This window comes from Camellia sinensis, chromosome 15 (assembly GCF_055761805.1).
Source record: "Camellia sinensis isolate YWXY chromosome 15, ASM5576180v1, whole genome shotgun sequence".
NCBI lineage: Eukaryota > Viridiplantae > Streptophyta > Magnoliopsida > Ericales > Theaceae > Camellia > Camellia sinensis.
This window is the reverse complement of record NC_138975.1, coordinates 76689790-76712187: the sequence shown is the minus strand read 5'-3', so window position 1 is coordinate 76712187 and position 22398 is coordinate 76689790. Positions and strand designations below refer to the sequence as shown.

At 40.4% G+C, this 22398-nt stretch overlaps 1 pseudogene; it reads left to right on the top strand.

The window, feature by feature from the left end:
• LOC145813072 (uncharacterized) overlaps window positions 1-21341 on the top strand; it is a 68662-nt pseudogene extending 47321 nt beyond the window's left edge.
• Window positions 21342-22398: the final 1057 nt, after the last annotated feature.

The window sequence follows — 22398 nt, the reverse complement described above, 5'->3', positions numbered from 1 at the left end:
TTGTGCTCAGACATGCAAATTCAAGGCAATTACACATATGCATTCTTACATTGACCTTCAATTCAACATGATTAACTCAATTTATGCTCTTGATCACAAACAAACCTTGAACTTACAAAATAAAAAATTCAAACTTATGAATTCAAGATCAAATGCTTACCTAGAGACTCAATTTTTCCAATCAACAACAAATTCTTGAGTTGGTCTTCATATTATCAAGCTTCAAGAGCAAACTTACAATCTCCTACTCTCTCTCTCTCTAGCCGGCCTCGTCCTCTGTCCTTAGAGTGATTTCAGCCAAAAATGATATAAAAGAGAGGAATCAATTATACTAAGGCCCTTAAATAAAAGTCCCACTAACCAAAATTACAAATATTAAATAATTGAGCACTAAAGCACCAAATTAATCTGTTTATTTTGATCCGAATCAATTTTCAATTAAATTTCACCGTAGGCTATAAAAATTATGCCAATCACAATGGCATAATCAATTTCGGGTTCTGTGGCCGATAAGGCCTTCAATTTAATTTCCCAAGCAGATAAGCAAACAGATATTCCTACAGTGAACAGATAGAAATTCAAAACCACATATTTTCACGTAATGGCACACAAAATCATATTAAACACATAATCATGCTCATATTAAGGACTAATTAACATATTGTGGAACAGGGATATCACAATCTTCCCCCCTTTAGGAAGTTTGGTCCTCATAATTTATTTTACCTTCGTCGGGAAACAAATGCAGATAGCATAGTCGCATTTCCTCCTCTTTTTCCCATGTAGCATCTGTCTCATATTGTTCTTTTCAGTCCACTTTCACCATTTGGATGGACTTGCTTCTCAATTGTTTCACTTGTCGATCAATGATTCGTTCCGGCCATTCGGCATATTCCATATTTTCATCAGTAGCTACCCCGTGATAATCAATCACGTGGAACGGGTCTCGGAGGTAACCCCTCAACATCGACACATGAAACACATTATGGATCTGTTCGAATCCCAGTGGCAAAGCAACTCTATAGGAAACTGGACCAAGTTTTTCCTAAATCTGAAACGGCCCGATGTAACGGGGTGACAACTTGCCCGTCTTCCCAAACCTGACTTGGCCTTTCATTGGGGACACACGAATAAACACATGGTCACTGACCTCATACTCAAGAGGTCTTCTTCGAACATCTGCATAATTCTTTTGTCGGTCCTGAGCTGTTTTGAGCCTTTGCCGAATAGTTTTGATTTTCTCAGAACTGTCTTGCACAATTTCAGGCCCAAGTAAAGCTCTATCCCCGACTTCTGTCCAACAAATAGGTGATCTACACCTTCTACCATACAAAGCCTCGTATGGTGCCATACCGATGCTGGAGTGGAAGTTGTTATTGTATGCAAATTCTACAATTGGCAAATAGTCTTCCCAACTCGCCTGAAAATCTAAAGCACACATTCGAAGCATATCTTCCAAAGTCTGTACTGTTCGTTCTGATTGCCCATCTGTCTATGGGTGGAATGTAGTACTGAACCTTATTTCTGTCCCCATAGCTTCGTGCAAACTTTTTAACAATCTAGATACAAATTTTGGATCTCTATTCGACACAATAGATACTGGAACTCCATGTAAACGAACAATCTCATCAACATAAATAGTTGCCAATCTATAAGCCGTAAATGTAGTTTTGACAGGCAGAAAATGTGCAGATTTAGTCCGTCTATGAACTACAACCCAAATAGAATCCATACTTCGAGAAGTCCGAGGTAGGCCAACAACAAAATCCATAGTCACATGCTCCCACTTCCATTCAGGAATAGGGAGAGGTTGAAGTAGACTGTCTGGTTTCTGATGTTCAGCTTTGACTTGCTGACACTGAAGACATTTGGAGACATATTCTGCAATCTCTTTCTTCTTCTTAGGCCACCAATAGGTCTGTTTCAAATCGGGATACATTTTATTTTTACCCGGAGGCATAGCAAATACGGGTCTGTGGGCTTCATCTAAAACCCTCTTCTCGAGTTCCAGAATATCTGGGATACACATACGGTTTCGGAATTTCAACACTTCATTTTCAATGCTAAACTCAGCTTTCGGACTTGTTTCAAATTCATCAATCACTTTCTTGAGGAATTCATCCTCTTTCTATTTCTATTTAATTTCATCAAAGATTGCCTGTTCGGCTGTAATAGCGGCTATCAATCTGTCCTGTTCACACATTACCACTTCGATTTCAGACTTCTCAAAATCTTGCAAAATCTCTCTCTGTTCAGTAAGCAAACAAGCCATACTCCCTGTTGATTTTCTGCTCAAGGCATCAGCAACTTTGTTAGCCTTCCCGGGGTGATACTGAATCTCTAGATCATAATACTTTATCAATTCCAGCCATCTCCTCTACCGCATATTCAACTCTTTCTGTGTGAAAAAGTATTTCAAACTTTTGTGATCAGTGTAGACTTCACACTTTGGCCCATACAGATAATGCCGCCAGATTTTCAAAGCAAAAACAACCGCGGCCAATACTAGGTCATGTGTTAGATAATTCTTCTCGTGTGGCCTCAACTGTCAGGAGGTGTAAGCAATAACCTTTCCGTTCTACATTAACACATAACCCAAACCTTTATAAGACGCATCACTGAAAATTACAAAATTTTTCGTACCTAATGGCAGTGTCAAAATCGGTGCAGGGGTCAATCTTGTTTTCAATTCATGAAAGGCTGATTCTCTTTCATCGTTCCACTCAAAAGGTTGCCCTTTGCGTGTCAGTTGGGTAAGAGGCACAGCTATTTTCGAAAAATCTTTCACAAACCTCCTATAGTACCCTGCTAAAGCCATAAAACTGCGGACTTCTGTTACATTGGTCGGTGCAGGCCAATTCACAATTGCCTCTATTTTCTGTGGGTCCACTGAAATCCCTTCCTTGTTGATCACATGCCCTAAGAAAACAACTTCATCCAACCAAAACTCACATTTCTTTAGTTTAGCAAACAATTTCCTTTCCCTGAGTATTTGCAGGACAGTTCTCAAGTGATGTTCATGTTCAAGTCTATCTTTAGAGTATATCAAATTGTCATCAATAAAAATCACAACAAATTCGTCAAGGTAGGTTTTAAAAATTCGGTTCATTAGGTCCATAAATGCTTCCGGAGCATTAGTCACTCCAAATGGCATAACAAGAAACTCAAAATGTCCATACCTCGTTCTGAATGCGGTTTTCTCAACATCTTCTGCCTTTACCTTCAACTGATGATACTCGGATCTCAAATCAATCTTAGAAAACACTTGTGATCCCTGCAACTGGTCAAACAGGTCATCAATACGGGGTAAGGGATATTTATTCTTTATTGTTACCTTGTTCAATTCCCGATAGTCGATACACAAGCGTAGGGTTCCATCTTTCATTTTCACAAACAACACTGGTGCACCCCACGGTGAAGTGCTAGGTCTGATAAATCCTTTGTCAAGCAAGTCTTGTAACTGTTCTTTCAATTCTTTCATTTCAGCTGTAGCCATTATGTAGGGAGTTTTAGAAATAGGCTGGGTGCTTGATACAGTTTCAATAGTGAATTCTATATCCCTGTCCACCAATTCCCCTGGTAGTTCATTTGGAAACACATCTGGAAATTCTCTAGCAATAGGGATGTCATTCAATTCATCATTTACAGATTGTTCAGACAACACATAGCACAAATAACCCTGACACCCTTTCCTGATCAATTTACATGCTTTCATTGCAGATATCAAATAAGGTGGAGGCACTACCCCGTTACCCACAAACACAATTTCTTCTTCTTCTGGTGGTCTAAACACAACCCGTTTTGTCACACAGTCAATGGTGGCACAATATTTAGTTAACCAGTCCATGCCCAGAATTATGTCAAAGTGCCTAAAGTTCAAGGGTAACAAGTCCACATGTAGAATGGTGTTGCCAATTCGTATGTCACAAAAACAATAGATAGATTCACACAATACCGATTCCCCAGATGGAACAGACACACATAGTAGATACGGCAATAATTCTAGAGGTCTACTCAGTCTAGATGCAAATGCACATGTTACAAATGAGTGTGTTGATCCAGACTCAATTAACACAAAAGCATCCTAATTACATATAGAAATGGTACCTTAGATAACTGCGTTGGCATTCCGGGTATCGCCCGGAACAAGCGCAAAAACTCTCCCTTGTCTCACGGTATCTCCGGCGGGAGTAGATCTCGTAGCATTTCCTGGTTTTGGGACTGATGCTGTTGAACTAGCAGCAAATTTTCCACTATTCTGTTTGCAATCTCGGGCCATATGCCCTTGTTTCCCACATTTGAAATAGGCTCCTGACACACGGTAACAAACTCCACGGTGCCTTTTGCTACAAATATTGCACATGGGAGATGTGTCTTGGGAAGAATTCGAAGTATTTGAGGAGCCCGTATTCTGCTTTTTCAAAAATTTCTTCTTCGAAAAGAAGCCTTGCCTTTTGTTGCCTTTCCATTCTGTTGTTGGCTTAGTCTGTCTAGCTATGTTAGCCTCTAATATTATGGCCCTATCTAGCACCCCGATGCAGGTTTCTAGCTTCAAGACATTCACCCTTTCTAATATGTCACTTCGGAGCCCACCTTCAAAGTGTCTCACCTTCTTCTAGTCAGTATCGATCACGTTGTGGCGCAAACCTGGCCAATTCTGTGAACTTGGCCTCATACTCAGCTGCAGTCATACTGTCTTGCCTCAGTTCCATAAATTCTGCCACTTTCCTATCCCGGACACACTGCGGGAAGTACTTGTCGTAGAAAATTTCTAGAAATTTTGCCCAATCAGCATCCTTGTAACTCTCACGCATTAACATCCACCATCTTCTTGCTTCGTCTTCTAGCATAAAGGTGGCTAGAAGCACTTTCTGTGTCTCCGAACACGGGAGCACTTCAAACAGTTTTTCGATGCCGAGGGCCCAAGCTTCAGCTTTCAAAGGATCTAATCCACCATGGAACTATGGTGGTTTCATTTTCTTGAACTCTTTGGTGAGAGCAATGATTCGATCATCATTCTGATTATCTGGCACAGGAGGTGCCGGAGACAGAGGTGGAGGATGTGGCTGCTGTCACTGTTGTTGCCATTCCTGTTGTTGCCTCAATGTCTCTGCCATTTCTTGAATCAGTCTTTCTATTCTATCATGTCTAGCAGTAGAAGATTCCTCTATGTTATAACCTCTTGTTCTCACTATCTGATTAAACTTGCATTATACTTTATACAAAAGGTACACAGGTATGCATATACTAGAGAGCATACATAATCAAATAATTTGAATGCAAGCAGTTCACAAACTTATAACACATAGTAGTTCACATTAACAGTTAAGCATATTCCTGATGCTTTTAGATTCATACTTATCACATGAATGCATCCTAGATCCTTTCTAGATGCTTATTGCTCTATTGGACAAGTGTGTGAGTTATTAACTCGTGCTCTGAGACCACTGTGTCACGATCCGAACCCGCCCCTATGGGTTTAGGACATAACCGACCAGTAATCCTGAGATTACATACGGCCTCAAGTCAAACCAAACATAACTCATCAGAGTAAAGGGGCCAAACGGAAGCAAAATTTAAAACTTTGTCCATAGAGCTTTGCTTACATGGCACGCCAAAACAAACTATACATACATACATTAATAACTCACAATAGAAATACAGTACCATAAAGTTCTGTACAGACAGGATCATCCAAAACTAAGTCAACCCATGAAAACTATATACAGACATATACAAAGACTTCGCCAACATGACAACATAGAACAAAATGACAAAAAGGCGAAGGCGAGTCTCGTGCGTGAGACACATGGGCTGACTTTCCAAAACCCGATTGTTCCATACAGACTTCACTGGGGCTGGGTCTGGACCTCTCTTGGCTCACCTACAAAGACATGAATGAGCATGAGCGAAAGCCCAGTGAATAATATCAAATAAAGAAAATACATTGGAAAATTATACATATTCATGTCAAACTGGCCTTTGGCCTTTTCAAACTTCCAAATCAAACTGGCCTTTAGGCCATTCAAACTTTCATATCAGACTAGCCTTTAGGCCTTTCAAACTTTCATATCAAACTGGCCTTTAGGCCTTTCAAACTTTGATTTCAAACTGGCCTTTAGGCCTTTCAAACTTTCATTTTAAACCGACCTTTAGACCTTTCAAACTTTCATATCAAACTTTGTCCACCATTCAAATTAATGAACTTTACAAAACTTACATAGAAGTAAGCAATTGGACAACAACATATTTCAGATGTTACTCACAGTGATCGGCTTATGGATTTGCCCAGGAGCTTGACCCTACATATCACATAACACGTATGGGTTACAAATAATTCAATCCGTTCTTTAATTGACATATTCCTCTTTAGGTTTCATTCTTATCTCTTTAATTCAATTACAATGCTCAACGTATGCCTAAGAGTGCTTAGAAGTGAAAGAGAACGGAAAACGAAACACAGAACGATCACACAAAATTTTCAGAAACAGGGTCCCCGCTCGAGCGTGGACTTCCCCGCTCGAGCGGGCCCAATAGGTCGGCAAAAACACTGGTTGCATCAAATTCATGCTCGAGCGTGAATTCGGGTGCTCAAGCGGAAAGTCTTTCTACCTAGCTCCCCGCTCGAGCGTCAACTTCCCCTGCTCGAGCGGGCACCATGTCTGCAAAATATACTGGGAGCACGAATTTCACGCTCGAGCGGCGGTTCCCCCACTCAAGCGGACATCAAATTTTCTGGGTTTTTCCAACAGTGTTCTTGAGTTCAATTTCGACATTTAAACCCACATTTCTTGCACAATATGGCCCAAACTTTACATAAACATGTACTAACATGGTTCAACCACCAAATTACAATATTATGAAGCTCAATTCCATGAATTACTTACATGCATGGCTCAAATTAACCCAAACTCATCACCAACATCTTAAATTCAAACATTCAAGGCTCATGCATCCATGATTTGCACATGCGTGTGCCTTATAACCCTCATTCTCAACTTATGTGATGAAGAGATGGTCAAGAACATGAGCTTCAACGAAAACTTACATGGATCATACATTTTGTGCTCAGACATGCAAATTCAAGGCAATTATACATATGCATTCTTGCATTGACCTTCAATTCAACATGATTAACTCAATTTATGCTCTTGATCACAAACAAACCTTGAACTTACAAAATCACAAATTCAAACTTATGAATTCAAGATCAAATGCTTACCTAGAGGCTCAGTTTTTCCAATCAACAACAAATTCTTGAGTTGGTCTTCATATTATCAAGCTTCAAGAGCAAACTTACAATCTCCTACTCTCTCTCTCTCTCTCTTCAGCCGGCCTCTTGCACTCTCCTTAGAGTGATTTCAGCCAAAAATGATATAAAATAGAGGAATCAATTATACTAAGGCCCTTAAATAAAAGTCCCACTAACCAAAATTACAAATATTAAATAATTGAGCACTAAAGCACCAAATTAATCTGTTTATTTTGATCCGAATCAATTTTCAATTAAATTTCACCGTAGGCTCTAAAAATTTTGCCAATCACAATGGCATAATCAATTTCGGGTTCTGTGGCCGATAAGGCTTTCAATTTAATTTCCCAAGCATATAAGCAAACAGATATTCATATGGTGAACAAATAGAAATTCAAAACCACATATTTTCACATAATGGCACACAAAATCATATTAAACACATAATCATGCTCATATTAAGGACTAATTAACATATTGTGGAACAGGGATATCACAGTCTTCCCCCCTTTAGGAAGTTTGGCCCTCCAAACTTATTTTACCTTCGTCGGGAAACAAATGTAGATAGCATAGTCGCATTTCCTCCTCTTTTTCCCATGTAGCATCTGTCTCATAGTGTTCTTTCCAGTCCACTTTCACCATTGGGATGGACTTGCTTCTCAATTGTTTCACTTGTCGATCAACGATTCGTTCCGGCCATTCGGCATATTCCATATTTTCATCAGTAACTATCCAGTGATAATCAATCACATGGAACGGGTCTCGGAGGTAACCCCTCAACATCGACACATGAAACACGTTATGGATCTGTTCGAATCCCGGTGGCAAAGCAACTCTATGGGCAACTGGACCAAGTCTTTGCAAAATCTGAAACGGCCTGATGTAATGGGGCGACAACTTGCCCTTCTTCCCAAACCTGACTTGGCCTTTCATTGGGGACACACGAATAAACACATGGTCACTGACCTCATACTCAAGAGGTCATTTTCGACCATCGGCATAATTCTTTTGTCGGTCCTGAGCTGTTTTGAGCCTTTGCCGAATAGTTTTGATTTTCTCAGAACTGTCTTGCACAATTTCAGGCCCAAGTAAAGCTCTATCCCCGACTTTTGTCCAACAAATAGGTGATCTACACCTTCTACCATACAAAGCCTCGTATGGTGCCATACCGATGCTGGAGTGGAAGTTGTTATTGTATGCAAATTCTACAATTGGCAAATCTTCCCAACTCCTTTGAAAATCTAAAGCCCACATTCGAAGCATATCTTCCAAAGTCTGTATTGTTCGTTCTGATTGCCCATCTGTCTGTGGGTGGAATGTAGTACTGAACCTTAGTTCTGTCCCCATAGCTTCCTGCAAACTTTTCCACAATCTAGATACAAATTTTGGATCTCTATCCGAAATAATAGATACCGGAACTCCATGTAAACGAACAATCTCATCAACATAAGTAGTAGCGAATCTATAAGCAGTAAATGTAGTTTTGACAGGCAGAAAATGTGCAGATTTAGTCAGTTTATCAACTACAACCCAAATAGAATCCATACCTCGAGAAGTTCAAGGTAGGCCAACAACAAAATCCATAGTCACATGCTCCCACTTCTATTCAGGAATAGGGAGAGGTTGAAGTAGACTGCCTGGTTTCTGATGTTCAGCTTTGACTTGCTGACACTGAAGACATTTGGACACATATTCTGCAATCTCTTTCTTCATCTTAGGCCACCAATAGGTCCGTTTCAAATCCCAATACATTTTATTATTACCCGGATGTATAGCAAATACGGGTCTTTGGGCTTCATCTAAAACCCTCTTCTTGAGTTCTAGAATATCTGGGATACACATTCAGTTTCGGAATTTCAACACTTCATTTTCAATGCTGAACTCTGCTTTCAGACTTGTTTCAAATTCATCAATCACTTTCTTGAGGAATTCATCCTCTTTCAGTTTCTGTTTAATTTCATCAAAGATTGCTTGTTCGGCTGTAATAGCGGCTATCAATCTGTCCTGTTCACACATTACCACTTCGATTTCAAACTTCACAAAATCTTGCAAAATCTCTCTCTGTTCAGTAAGCAAACAAGCCATACTCCCTATTGATTTTCTGCTCAAGGCATCAGCAACTTTGTTAGCCCTCCCGGGGTGATATTGAATCTCTAGATCATAATCCTTTATCAATTCCAGCCATCTCCTCTGCCGCATATTCAACTCTTTCTGTGTGAAAAAGTATTTCAAACTTTTGTGATTCGTGTAGACTTCACACTTTGCCCCATACAGATAATGCCGCCAGATTTTCAAAGCAAAAACAACCGCTGCCAATTCTAGGTCATGTGTTGGATAATTCTTCTCGTGTGACCTCAACTGTTCGAAGGCGTAAGCAATAACCTTTCCGTTCTACATTAACACGCAACCCAAACCTTTATAAGACACATCACTGAAAATTACAAAATTTTTCGTACCTGATGGCAGTGTCAAAATCGGTGCAGGGGTCAATCTTGTTTTCAATTCATGAAAGGCTGATTCTCTTTCATCGTTCCACTCAAAATGTTGCCCTTTGCGTGTCAGTTGGGTAAGAGGCACAGCTATTTTTGAAAAATCTTTCATAAACCTCCTGTAGTACCCAGCTAAACCCATAAAACTGCGGACTTCTGTTACATTGGTCGGTGCAGGCCAATTCACAATTGCCTCTATTTTCTGTGGGTCCACTGAAATCCCTTCCTTGTTGATCACATGCCCTAAGAAAACAACTTCATCCAACCAAAACTCACATTTCTTTGGTTTAGCAAACAATTTCCTTTCCCTAAGTATTTGCAGGAGAGTTCTCAAATGATGTTCATGTTCAAGTCTATCTTTAGAGTATATCAAAATGTCATCAATAAAAACCACAACAAATTCGTCAAGGTAGGTTCTAAAAATTCGGTTCATTAGGTCCATAAATGCTGCCGAAGCATTAGTCACTCCAAATGGCATAACAAGAAACTCAAAATGTCCATACTTCGTTCTGAATGCGGTTTTCTCAACATCTTCTGCCTTTACCTTCAACTGATGATACTCGGATCTCAAATCAATCTTAGAAAACACTTGTGATCCCTGCAACTGGTCAAACAGGTCATCAATACGGGGTAAGGGATATTTATTCTTTATTGTTACCTTGTTCAGTTCCCGATAGTCGATACACAAGCATAGGGTTCCATCTTTCTTTTTCACAAACAACACCGGTGCACCCCATGGTGAAGTGCTAGGTCTGATAAATCCTTTGTCAAGCAGGTCTTGTAACTGTTCTTTCAATTCTTTCATTTCAGCTGTAGCCATTATATAGGGAGTTTTAGAAATAGGCTGGGTGCCTGATATAGTTTCAATAGTGAATTCTATCGCCCCATCCACCAATTCCCCTGGTAGTTCATTTGGAAATACATCTGGAAATTCTCTAACAATAGGGATGTCATTCAATTCATCATTTACAGATTGTTCAGACAACACATAGCACAAATAACCCTGACACCCTTTCCTGATCAATTTACATGCTTTCATTGCAGATATCAAATAAGGTAGAGGCACTACCCCTGTCACGACCCGAACCCGCCCCCATGGGTTAAGGACATAACCGGCCAGTAATCCTAAGATTACCTACGGCCTCAAACCAAACCAGACTTAACACATCAGAGTAAAGGGGCCAAAAGGGAAGCAAAATTTAAAACTTTGTCCATAGAGATGTGCTTACATGGCACATCAAAACAAACCATACATATGTACGTTAATAACTCACAACAGAAACATAGTGACATAGGTTCTGTACAGACAGGATCATCCAAAACTAAGTCAACCCATAAAAACTATAAGCAGACATATACAAAACTTCGCCAACCTGACAAAATGTAAATACATAACAAAAGGGCGAAGACGGGTCTCGTGCGTGAGACACAAGGGCTGACTCTCCCAAAACCTTAGTTGTTCCATACAAACTTCACTGAGACTGGGTCTGGACTTCTCTTGGCTCACCTACAAACACATGAATGAGCGTGAGCGATAGCCCAGTGAATAATATCAAATCAAATACAGAAGTTACATAACAATGTAGAACAACATGTTCCAAACGGCCTTAGGCCCAATTCATATTTCCATTTAACAGATATATAACTATACGAGATTCAAATCAAGTGACTGTAGTTCCAAACATTCTGGCCTTTAGCCCATTCAGATTTCCATTCATGTCAAAACGGCCTTCGGCCCGTTCACTTATATCAAAACGGCCTTCGACCCATTCATTTATGTCAAAATGGCCTTCGACCCATTCATTTATGTCAAAACGGCCTTTGGCCCACTCGTTCATGTCAAAACGGCTTTCGGCCTACTCATTCATGTCAAAACGGCCTTTGGCCCACTCACATGTGTCAAAACGACCTTTGGTCCATTCATTTACATCAGGACGACCTTTGGTCCATTCATTTATATCAGGACGACCTTTGGTCCATTCATTTACACCAGGACAACCTTTGGTCCATTCATTTATATCAGGACGACCTTTGGTCCATTCATTTACATCAAAACGACCTTTGGTCCATTCATTCATTTCAAAACGACCTTTGGCCCATTCATTCATTTCAAAACGACCTTTGGTCCATTCATTCATTTCAAAACGACCTTTGGTCCATTCATTCACATCAAAACGACCTTTGGTCCATTCATTCGTTTCAAAACGACCTCGGGTCCATTTATGTTTATTCATATCAGACTCACGTCCATAATCCCAATTAGCAATTCATAAAGCTTATAAGGGAATAGACAATTAGACATTCACAAGCATTCAAATATCGATATTACTCACAGTGATCTGCTTGTGGATTCGTCCTGGAGCTTGACCCTACACATTCCATGAACACAAAAGGGTCATTAACCATTCAATCTGTTCCTTAGTTCACATATTCCTCTTTAGGCTTTATTCTTATCTTATCAACTCATTTACAATGCTTAACATATGCCTAAGAGTGCTTATAAGTGAAAGAGAACGGGAAACGAAACACAGAACGCATGAACAAAATTTCAGAAAATAGGGTACCTGCTCGAGCGTGGACTTCCCGGTTCGAGCGGACCCTATAGGCCTGCAAAAGTGCTGGTTGCATCAAAAATACGCTCGAGCATTAAATTAGGGCGCTCGAGCAGAAGGCCTGTCAAAATAGCTCCCCCTCTCGAGCGTGAATTACCCCGCTCGAGCGGACATGAAGTCTGCAAAAAGTACTGGGAGCACGCATTTCCCGCTCGAGCGTCAGGTTCCCCGCTCGAGCGGACCTCAAAATTCTGGAAAACCCAGAACTGTGTTCTTGAGCTCCAATTCGATTTTCCAGCTACATTACTTGCATGCAATGGCTCAAATCTCAAATATAAGCATACCAACATGGTACCAATGCAAGATTATAACATTATGAAGCTCAACTTCTTGATTTATCTACATGCATGGCCCAAAATATGCCAAACTCAACACCAACATAACAAATCCATGCATTCAAGCTCATATCTTCTCAAATTGTACATGCATGTGATGAATTAGCCACATTCTCAACTTGGATAACCCAAATGGTGATCAAAACATGAGTTTCCCTTAACATTACATATGGATTACACACATTTGTGCTCAAACATGCAATTTCACAGTAATTTCTTACATGCATGCACATATTAAGCTTCAATTCAACAATTCCAACACAATTTCATTTCAATCTTACTCTTGATCACCAAATTAGCTTGAACACACAAAATTACGAACTATAATCCAAGAATTACTCACCTAGAGGTTTTGACCTTCTAAGCTCTAATCAATTCTTGAGCTAAATCCCCAAAATTCCAAGCTTTAAGCCAAATTGCACAATTTCTCTCCCCTTCTCTCACCAAGGCCAGCCCTCTCTCTCTCACAATTGAATCCCCTCAGATTTTTGAGTTCATCAGAGTTAAAGGGGAGTGTAGTGCTAATATACAACAAGCCCCACTAACAAATATTTATATATAAAATAATGGGGTACTTAATTCATCAATTTAATCAATTTAAATTGACCAAAATCAATTTTCAATTAAATTTCACCGTAGGCTCTAAAAATTATGCCAACCACAGTGGCGTAATCAATTTCGGGTTCTGTGGCCGATAAGGCCCTCAATTTAAGTTCCAGAGCAGATTATTCAAACAGATATTCCTACGGTGAACAGGTAGAATTCCAAAGTCGCATATATTCACATAATGGCATACAAAAATCATATCAAAACATAAAATCACATACGTATTAGGGACCAATTAGCATATTACGGAACAGGGGCATCACAACCCCGTTACCCACAAACGCAATTTCTTCTTGTTCTGGTGGTCTAAACACAACCCGTTTTGTCACACCGTCAACGGTGGCACAATATTTAGTCAACCAGTCCATGCCCAGAATTATGTCAAAGTGCCTAAAGTTCAAGGGTAACAAGTCCACATGTAGAATGGCGTTCCCAATTCGCATGTCACAAAAACGATAAATAGGTTCACACAATACCGATTCCCCAGATGGAGCAGACACACAGAGTAGATACGACAATAATTCTAGAGGTCTACTCAGTCTAGATGCAAATGCACATGTTACAAATGAGTGTGTTGATCCAGACTCAGTTAACACAAAAGCATCCTGATTACATATAGAAATGGTACCTGAGACAACTGCGTTGGCATTCCAGGTATCGCCCGGAACAAGCGCAAAAACTCTCCCTTGTCTCACGGTATCTTCGGCGGGAGTAGATCTCGTAGCATTTCCTGGTTTTGGGATTGACGCTGTCGAACTAGCAGCAAATTTTCCACTATTCTGTTTGCAATCTCGGGCCATATGCCCTTGTTTCCCACATTTGAAATAGGCTCCTGACACACGGTAGCAAACTCCACGATGCCTTTTGCTGCAAATATTGCACATGGGAGATGTGTCTTGGGAAGAATTCGAAGTATTTGAGGAGCCCGTATTTTGCTTTTCCGAAAATTTCTTCTTCGAAAAGAAGCCTTGCCTTTTGTTGCCTTTCCATTCTGTTGCTGGCTTAGTCTGTCTAGCTATGTTAGCCTCTAATATTATGGCCTGGTCTAGCACCCCGATGCAGATTTCTAGCTTCAAGACATTCACCCTTTCTAATATGTCACTTCAGAGCCCACCTTCAAAGTGTCTCGCCTTCTTATAGTCAATATCGATCATATGTGGCGCAAACCTGGCCAATTCTGTAAACTTGGCCTCATACTCGGTTACAGTCATACTGTCTTGCCTCAGTTCCATAAATTCTACCACTTTCCTATCCCGGACATACTGCGGGAAGTACTTGTCGTAGAAAATTTCCAGAAATTTTGCCCAATCAGCATCCTTGTAACTCTCACGCATTAACATCCACCATCTTCTTGCTTCGTCTTCTAGCATAAAGGTGGCTAGAAGCACTTTCTGTGTCACCGAACACGGGAACACTTCAAACAGTTTTTCGATGCTGAGGACCCAAGCTTCAGCTTTCAAAGGATCTAATCCACCATGGAACTGTAGTGGTTTCATTTTCTTGAACTCTTTGGTGAGAGCTATGATTCGATCATCATTCTGATTATCTGGCACAGAAGGTGCCAGAGACAGAGGTGGAGGATATGGCTGCTGCCACTGTTGTTGCCATTCCTGTTGTTGCCTCAATGTCTCTGCCATTTCATGAATCCGTCTTTCCATTTTATCATGCCTAGCAGTAGAAGATTCCTCAATCTCATCACCTCTTGTTCTCACCATCGGATTAAACTTGCATTATACTTTATACAAAAGGTACACAGGTATGCATATACTAGAGAACATACATGATCAAATAATTTGAATGCAAGCAGTTCACAAACTTATAACACATAGTTGTTCCCATTAACAGTTAAGTGTATTCTTGATGCTTTCAGATTCATACTTATCACATGAATGCATCCTAGATCTTTTCTAGACGCTTATTGCTCTATTGGACAAGTGTGTGAGTTATTAACTCGTGCTCTGATACCACTGTGTCACGATCCGAACCCGCCCCTATGGGTTTAGGCCATAATCGACCAGTAATCCTGAGATTACCTACGGCCTCAAGTCAAACCAAACATAACTCATCAGAGTAAAGGGGCCAAATAGAAGCAAAATTTTAAACTTTGTCCATAGAGTTGTGCTTACATGGCACGCCAAAACAAACTATACATACATACATTAATAACTCACAACAGAAATACAGTACCATAAAGTTCTGTACAGGCAGGATCATCCAAAACTAAGTCAACCCATGAAAACTATATACAGACATATACAAAGACTTCGCCAACATGACAACATAGAACAAAATGACAAAAAGGCGAAGGCGAGCCTCGTGCGTGAGGCACATGGGCTGACTTTCCAAAACCCGGTTGTTCCATACAGACTTCACTGGGACTGGGTCTGGACCTCTCTTGGCTCACCTACAAGGACACGAATGAGCGTGAGTGAAAGCTCAATGAATAATATCAAATACAGAAAATACATTGGAAAATTATACATCAGACGGCCCTGGGCCCAATTCATTCATGTCAAACTGGCCTTTGGCCTTTTCAAACCTCCATATCAAACTGGCCTTTAGGCCTTTCAAACTTTCATATCAGACTGGCCTTTAGGCCTTTCAAACTTTCATATCAGACTGGCCTTTAGGCCTTTCAAACTTTGATTTCAAACTGGCCTTTAGGCCTTTCAAACTTTCATTTCAAACTAGCCTTTAGGCCTTTCAAACTTTCATTTCAAACCGGCCTTTAGGCCTTTCAAACTTTCATATCAAACTTTGTTCACCATTCAAATTAATGAACTTTACAAAACTTACATAGAAGTAAGCAATTGGACAACAACATATTTCAGATGTTACTCACAGTCATCGGCTTGTGGATTTGCCCTAGAGCTTGACCCTACATATCACATAACACGTATGGGTTACAAATAATTCAATCCGTTCTTTAATTCACATATTCCTCTTTAGGCTTCATTCTTATCTCTTTAATTCAATTACAATACTCAATGTATGCCTAAGAGTGCTTAGAAGTGAAAGAGAACGAAAAACGAAACACAAAACGAACACACAAAATTTTCAGAAACAGGGTCCCCGCTCGAGCGTGGACTTCCCCGCTCGAGCGGGCCCAATAGGTCTGCAAAAGCACTGGTTGCATCAAATTCACGCTCGAGTGTGAACTCGGGCCCTCGAGAGGAAAGTCTTTCTACCTATCTCCCCGCTCAAGCGTCAACTTCCCCCGCTCGACCGGGCACCGTGTCTGCAAAATATACTGGAAGCACGAATTTCAAGCTCGAGCGGCGGTTCCCTCGCTCGAGCGGACATCAAATTTTCTGGGTTTTTCCAGCAGTGTTCTTAAGTTCAATTTCGACATTTAAACCAACATTTCTTGCACAATATGGCCCAAACTTTACATAAACATGTACTAACATGGTTCAACCACCAAATTACAATATTATGAAGCTCAATTCCATGAATTACTTACATGCATGGCTCAAATTAACCCAAACTCATCACCAACATCTTAAATTCAAACATTGAAGGCTCATACTTCCATGATTTGCACATGCATGTGACATATAAACGTCATTCTCAACTTATATGATGAAGAGATGGTCAAGAACATGAGCTTCAACTAAAACTTATATGGATCATACATTTTGTGCTCAGACATGCAAATTCAAGGCAATTACACACATACATGCATACATTGACCTTCAATTCAACATGATTAACTCAATTTATGATCTTGATCACAAACAAACCTCGAACTTACAAAATCACAAATTCAAACTTATGAATTCAAGATCAAATGCTTACCTAGAGGCTCAATTTTTCCAATCAACAACAAATTCTTGAGTTGGTCTTCAAATTATCAAGCTTCAAGATCAAACTTACAATCTCCTACTCTCTCTCTCTCTCTCTCTAGCCGGCCTCTTCCTCTCTCCTTAGAGTGATTTCAGGCAAAAATGATATAAAAGAGAGGAATCAATTATACTAAGGCCCTTAAATAAAAGTCCCACTAACCAAAATTACAAATATTAAATAATTGAGCACTAAAGCGCCAAATTAATCTGTTTATTTTTATCCGAATCAATTTTCAATTAAATTTCACCGTAGACTCTAAAAATTATGCCAATCACAATGGCGTAATCAATTTCGGGTTCTGTGGCCGATATGACCTTCAATTTAATTTCCCAAGCAGATAATCAAATAGATTTTCCTACGGTGAACAGATAGAAATTCAAAACCACATATTTTCACATAATGGCACACAAAATCATATTAAACACATAATCATGCTCATATTAAGGACTAATTAACATATTGCGGAACAAGGATATCACAGTAAGCTTCTTCCCCTTTTAAGCTTGTTTATTATATACTAGTTTAGGCCATCTTTGCATACTTATTTTGGCCTAGTTGTCAACTACAAAAAACTCTATTTTTGAGTATTAAAAATTGTTGTTTGAGGCCCTGTGGGAGTTGGGGGTGTTTCACCCCCTTGTATGCCTTATTTGCTATTCTTTTGGGCCATCCTTTAAAGCTTTTGGAACCACCTCATTTTGGCACTTTAACTACTGAATTCCATGGGAATTTCAGTGGTAGAAATGTGGTTTTGAGGTCCCAAATATGAGGGGGTGGTCCCCTCTCCTCTTGTCTTGCTTGCTTGTGTTGATGGCCCACAAAATGAGCATGTGTTTCTACTTCTTTGTGGCTTGGTTCAAGCTTATTTTTGTGACTTTTTAGACCTACCATAACTCTTTTTTTGGCTTGTTTGATCATTGGTTGCTCACATCTTACACCTCTAGTGCAATCTTTCTTGTTAGCATAGTATGCTTCATGAGTTAGTCCATTGTTCTAGCTTGTTTTAGCTCTGCCTCAACATTTTTTTACTCATGTTTTTCCATGCTCTAACTCTGTTTTGAGTGGTCTTGGCCCTTTGAGGCTTGCCTTGCATGGTTGTGGTGTAAGTGGCTTTGACTAACTTTGAGTTTTAGGGCCTCTTGCATGCTATACTTGTGATGTTTGCATGATACGTCATCATTTGGCATGTGATTTCAGTGCTCATATCTCTGCCATACTCTCGTATATATCACTCTTTCAATGTGTTTGAGAGTTGAGCTTTGTATCTTACTTGCGAGCCATAAGTTGAGCTTGCATTTTCTTCCCTTTTATGTTATCATCTTAGCACTTTTTGGCCACTGTTTTGGCATGCATGAGGTCTATTTAGGGCTGGTTTGGTCCATGGAGCATTATATTGCATGTCTCTAGTGTTGTGTCCTTCACTAGTTTCAATACCTTTGGCCTTTAACATGTCTTGCATGCATGCCCTGCATGATTTAGTGTCTTTTGCATGCTATTTCAGTGCTGAAATATATGCTATTGCACTCCATTAATTCACTCTGTTGGCTTGAGCATGAAATTGAGGCTCTCATGCCTAATGGTTTTAGCCTTTTCTTGAGGGTTTCTACTAACCAAAAGCATGAGACTCCTTTCATGCTCAAGGTGCTTGTGGCTGTGGCCATCTTTCCTATTAGAAGACTTATCACATTGTAGCAAATCAATTAAAGAATGGTTTGGTAATGTAAATGTGTAGACAAGAATTGAGCAAAGTAAAACATGCCAAGATAACACATGTTGTTTGCATTGCATTGTGTTTGGATCGGACGTTAATCCAAACGCAAGAAATGTTGGACGTTTCGTACTTATAGTGATGAAATGTGTCACATTTCTTGGTCGCCAACCCTCTTGATCATGCATGATAGAGGTGGAGGCTCTTATGTGTTGTTTGTGCATTCACTAACATTGTGCAAACTTGGCTTTCGACCATCATGCATTGAGATGTGTGGTTGGTGGCTTGAGAGCCGAGTACTATGCTCCTTTGAGCTTGAGAAATGATAAAGAGAGTAGTTGGACACACATTTCCTTGCAAATGCATTGTTGTGCCTTTGTTGTTCTCTGTTGCAGCAAAATTGGAATTTTGGAAGGAGGTGTGGCCGGCCGGCCACTTGCACCAGCCGACCGACCACTTGCACTAGCCAGCTGGCCAGTTGAGGTAACCTACCGACCAGTTGAGGTGGCCGGCCGGCCACCTTCAGCAAAATTGTCCAAAATCTTCCTGTTTTGGAGCAGGTGCAACCTGGAAGACCGTATGATACTCTGAAATCACTGTGAGTGCAAACAGAGGCAACTCATGGCAAGGCAATGCATTTTCAAGCGGAAGCGAACTGAGCATGCATCTCTCCCTCGCCCTCGGGGCCATTTTACTGTTTTACGTAGTTAGTTAATTTATCAGTTTTGTAATTAGTTAGTTAATGTGGTTAGCTAATCTAATTCATCTTTGTAATATTTCAATTATCTAGAATAGTTATTTAATTGGTTTCTAATAAGTAGCTTCGCTTAGCTTAGCTTATTTATTCAGACCATCCTGCGAGAGGGCGTATTGTTGTAATAAGTGTGCGTGTGTGTGTGCATGTCTTCCAACCCCATTTCTTTCTCCCTTTTACTTATCAGCTTTTGATGGTTAGTTTAGGGCATATTTTAAATAGTATATTTTATGCTTTGCATGTGTGCATCATCCATTTGTCTTGCATGCACCGGGCTCTGCGCATCATTCAACCGCATTGTATTTTAATACCTACTTGAATACATGTTTCAAAGCATGTTATCAAGTGTTGCATTCATATGCCATCTTAGCAAGCCGAGCCTGTTTTAGTTGCATTTTCACATGTGTGGCATTAGGTATCTTAACATAGCTAGGATCATGTATTGATTTCTAACTAGTTTTCTGTTTTGGCTCGGAGTACACTGTAAGTGCTTACGCTTTAGCATACTTGCACGAGTGTGAGTGTTGCCACGATAGCGTACTTGCCATGAGGCTATTTGCTTAAGTGATTAACTGCATGAATGGGTGTGGGTGAAGGCTCGATTGCCAAAATTGGAATGATTCATCAAATGTGAGTTTTAAGCCCACTTGAGGGTGGCAAATCCGCGTTTTAGCCTACTTGCGAGTAGCACTTCCAAACCATTTTCCAAAAACGAACATGAGATGTTTTGTTACAAATCGAGTGATTTAGTCTATACTTGTATGTTGTGTGCATCACATAGTAAGGTTAGCTAATAAACCGGAACAAGAACACATGTGTCTATAGAACAACATATCATGATAGTAGAGGCCGATCCTTTGATTGGGCGAGCGCAGGTGCTCATTTGATGACCTTCCCCCCTCGTACCCAAGTTCCCGAGCCGTGGTAACTTTGGTTATGATGGACACGTGGCCATTGGCACGAGTCAGGATTTCCTAAATTTTTCAAAAATAAAATATTTAGGTTGCGACTCTGAAATCTGGCAAAGCAATCCATGTTTGACACTTTTGATTCAAATTTGATTTTTCAAAACCAATTGCCAGATTTGGACTCTTTGGTGATTTATCAGTCTTACATTGCACTTTCTGAGATTAGATTTAGAACCGTGACAGGGAGTCCGAACTGCAGTAGCTAGAACCCGATTCGCGCACTATCCGAAAAAGGGGCGCGCAGGGAGCATTCGGGGTGGTCTACAGTTTCTGGCGACTCTGCTGGGGATTTAGAGAACTTAACTGGAACTCATGATATGTTGTTTTGTCTACACTTATGTGTTTCTTTGCATTGCATTTGCATTGGTGCGCCTACGTCACAGTGTTTTCCATCTATTATTCCTGAACGGTTTACTGGAGGCTCGCTTGGAAAAGCGTGCCATAAGGCTGACTAGTTACGGGCTCTGCCACGATGGGAACACAAACCTCGGTTCCGTCGAGGCACCCTTTTGGCCATTCGACCTAGTTGCATATCGGAAGCCATAGAGATCATTCCAAGCTAGGACAGGTTGCTCACCCAAATATAGGTTGTTTGAAACCGCATGTGTGCATAGTGAAACCCTAGCTCCTGACGAAAATAGGATAGGGAAACCTTACCCCACCATAGGGGTGTTTTGGCTCTTACTTACTTACTATGTGCTATTAGAGTATGTCTCTACAGGAATGCAAGTATCAGTTGCAATGTCTGAGTATCAGTTTGAGGGTATCTGATTTTGGGGTAGAATTCAGGAGAGAGCACAGTCATTCAGCTATGCTCATATCTGTGTTGGTGAAATCAGGCTGAGGTGCTGTCTGTTTTCTCTTTTTCTAGGTAGTCTCGGAACTATAGCTTCAGAAGGCTTTAATATCCCCCGAGTACATTGGACTTGTGTTGATAGACTTTGTCAAGTCAGAGATTCAGTGCAACAGAGCAACTAGTGTTTCCTTCGCCAGAGGCAAGGCCAAAAAAAAAAAAAAAAGGCCCAGTCAGGCACAGATGCTTAGTTTAGGGCATATTTCAAATAGCATACGTCATACTTTGCATGCGTGCATCATCCATTTGTCTTGCATGCACCGGGCTCGGCGCATCATTCAAGCCGCATTGTATTTCAATACCTACTTGAATATGTGTTTCAAAGAATGTTATCAAGTGTTGCATTCATATGCCATCTTAGCAAGCCAAGCCAATTTTAGTTGCATTTTCGCATGTGTGGCATTAGGCATCTTAACATAGCTAGGATCATGCATTGATTTCTAAGTAGTTTTCTGTTTTGGCTCGGAGTACATTGTAAGTGTTTACGCTTTAGCATACTTGCACGAGTGTGAGTGTTGCCATGATAGCATGCTTGCCATGAGGCTATTTGCTTAAGCGATTAACTGCATGAATGCCTGTGGGTGAAGGCTTGATTGCCTAAATTGGAACGATTCATCAAATGTGAGTTTTAAGCCCACTTTGTGGAGTGGCAAAATCATGTTGTTTTAAGCCCACTTGAGGGTGGCAAATCTGCGTTTTAGCCTACTTGCGAGTAGCACTTCTAAACCATTTTCGAAAAATGAACATGAGATGTTTTGTTCCAAATCGAGTGATTTAGTCTATACTTGTATGCTGTGCGCATGACATAGTAAGGTTAGCTAATAAACCGGAACAAGAACACATGTGTCTATAGAACAACATATCATGACAGTAGAGGTCGATCCTTTGATAGGGCGAGCAGGGGTGCTCATTTCATGACGTTCCCCCCTCGTACCCAAGTTCCCGAGCCGAGGCAACTTTGGTGATGACAGACAC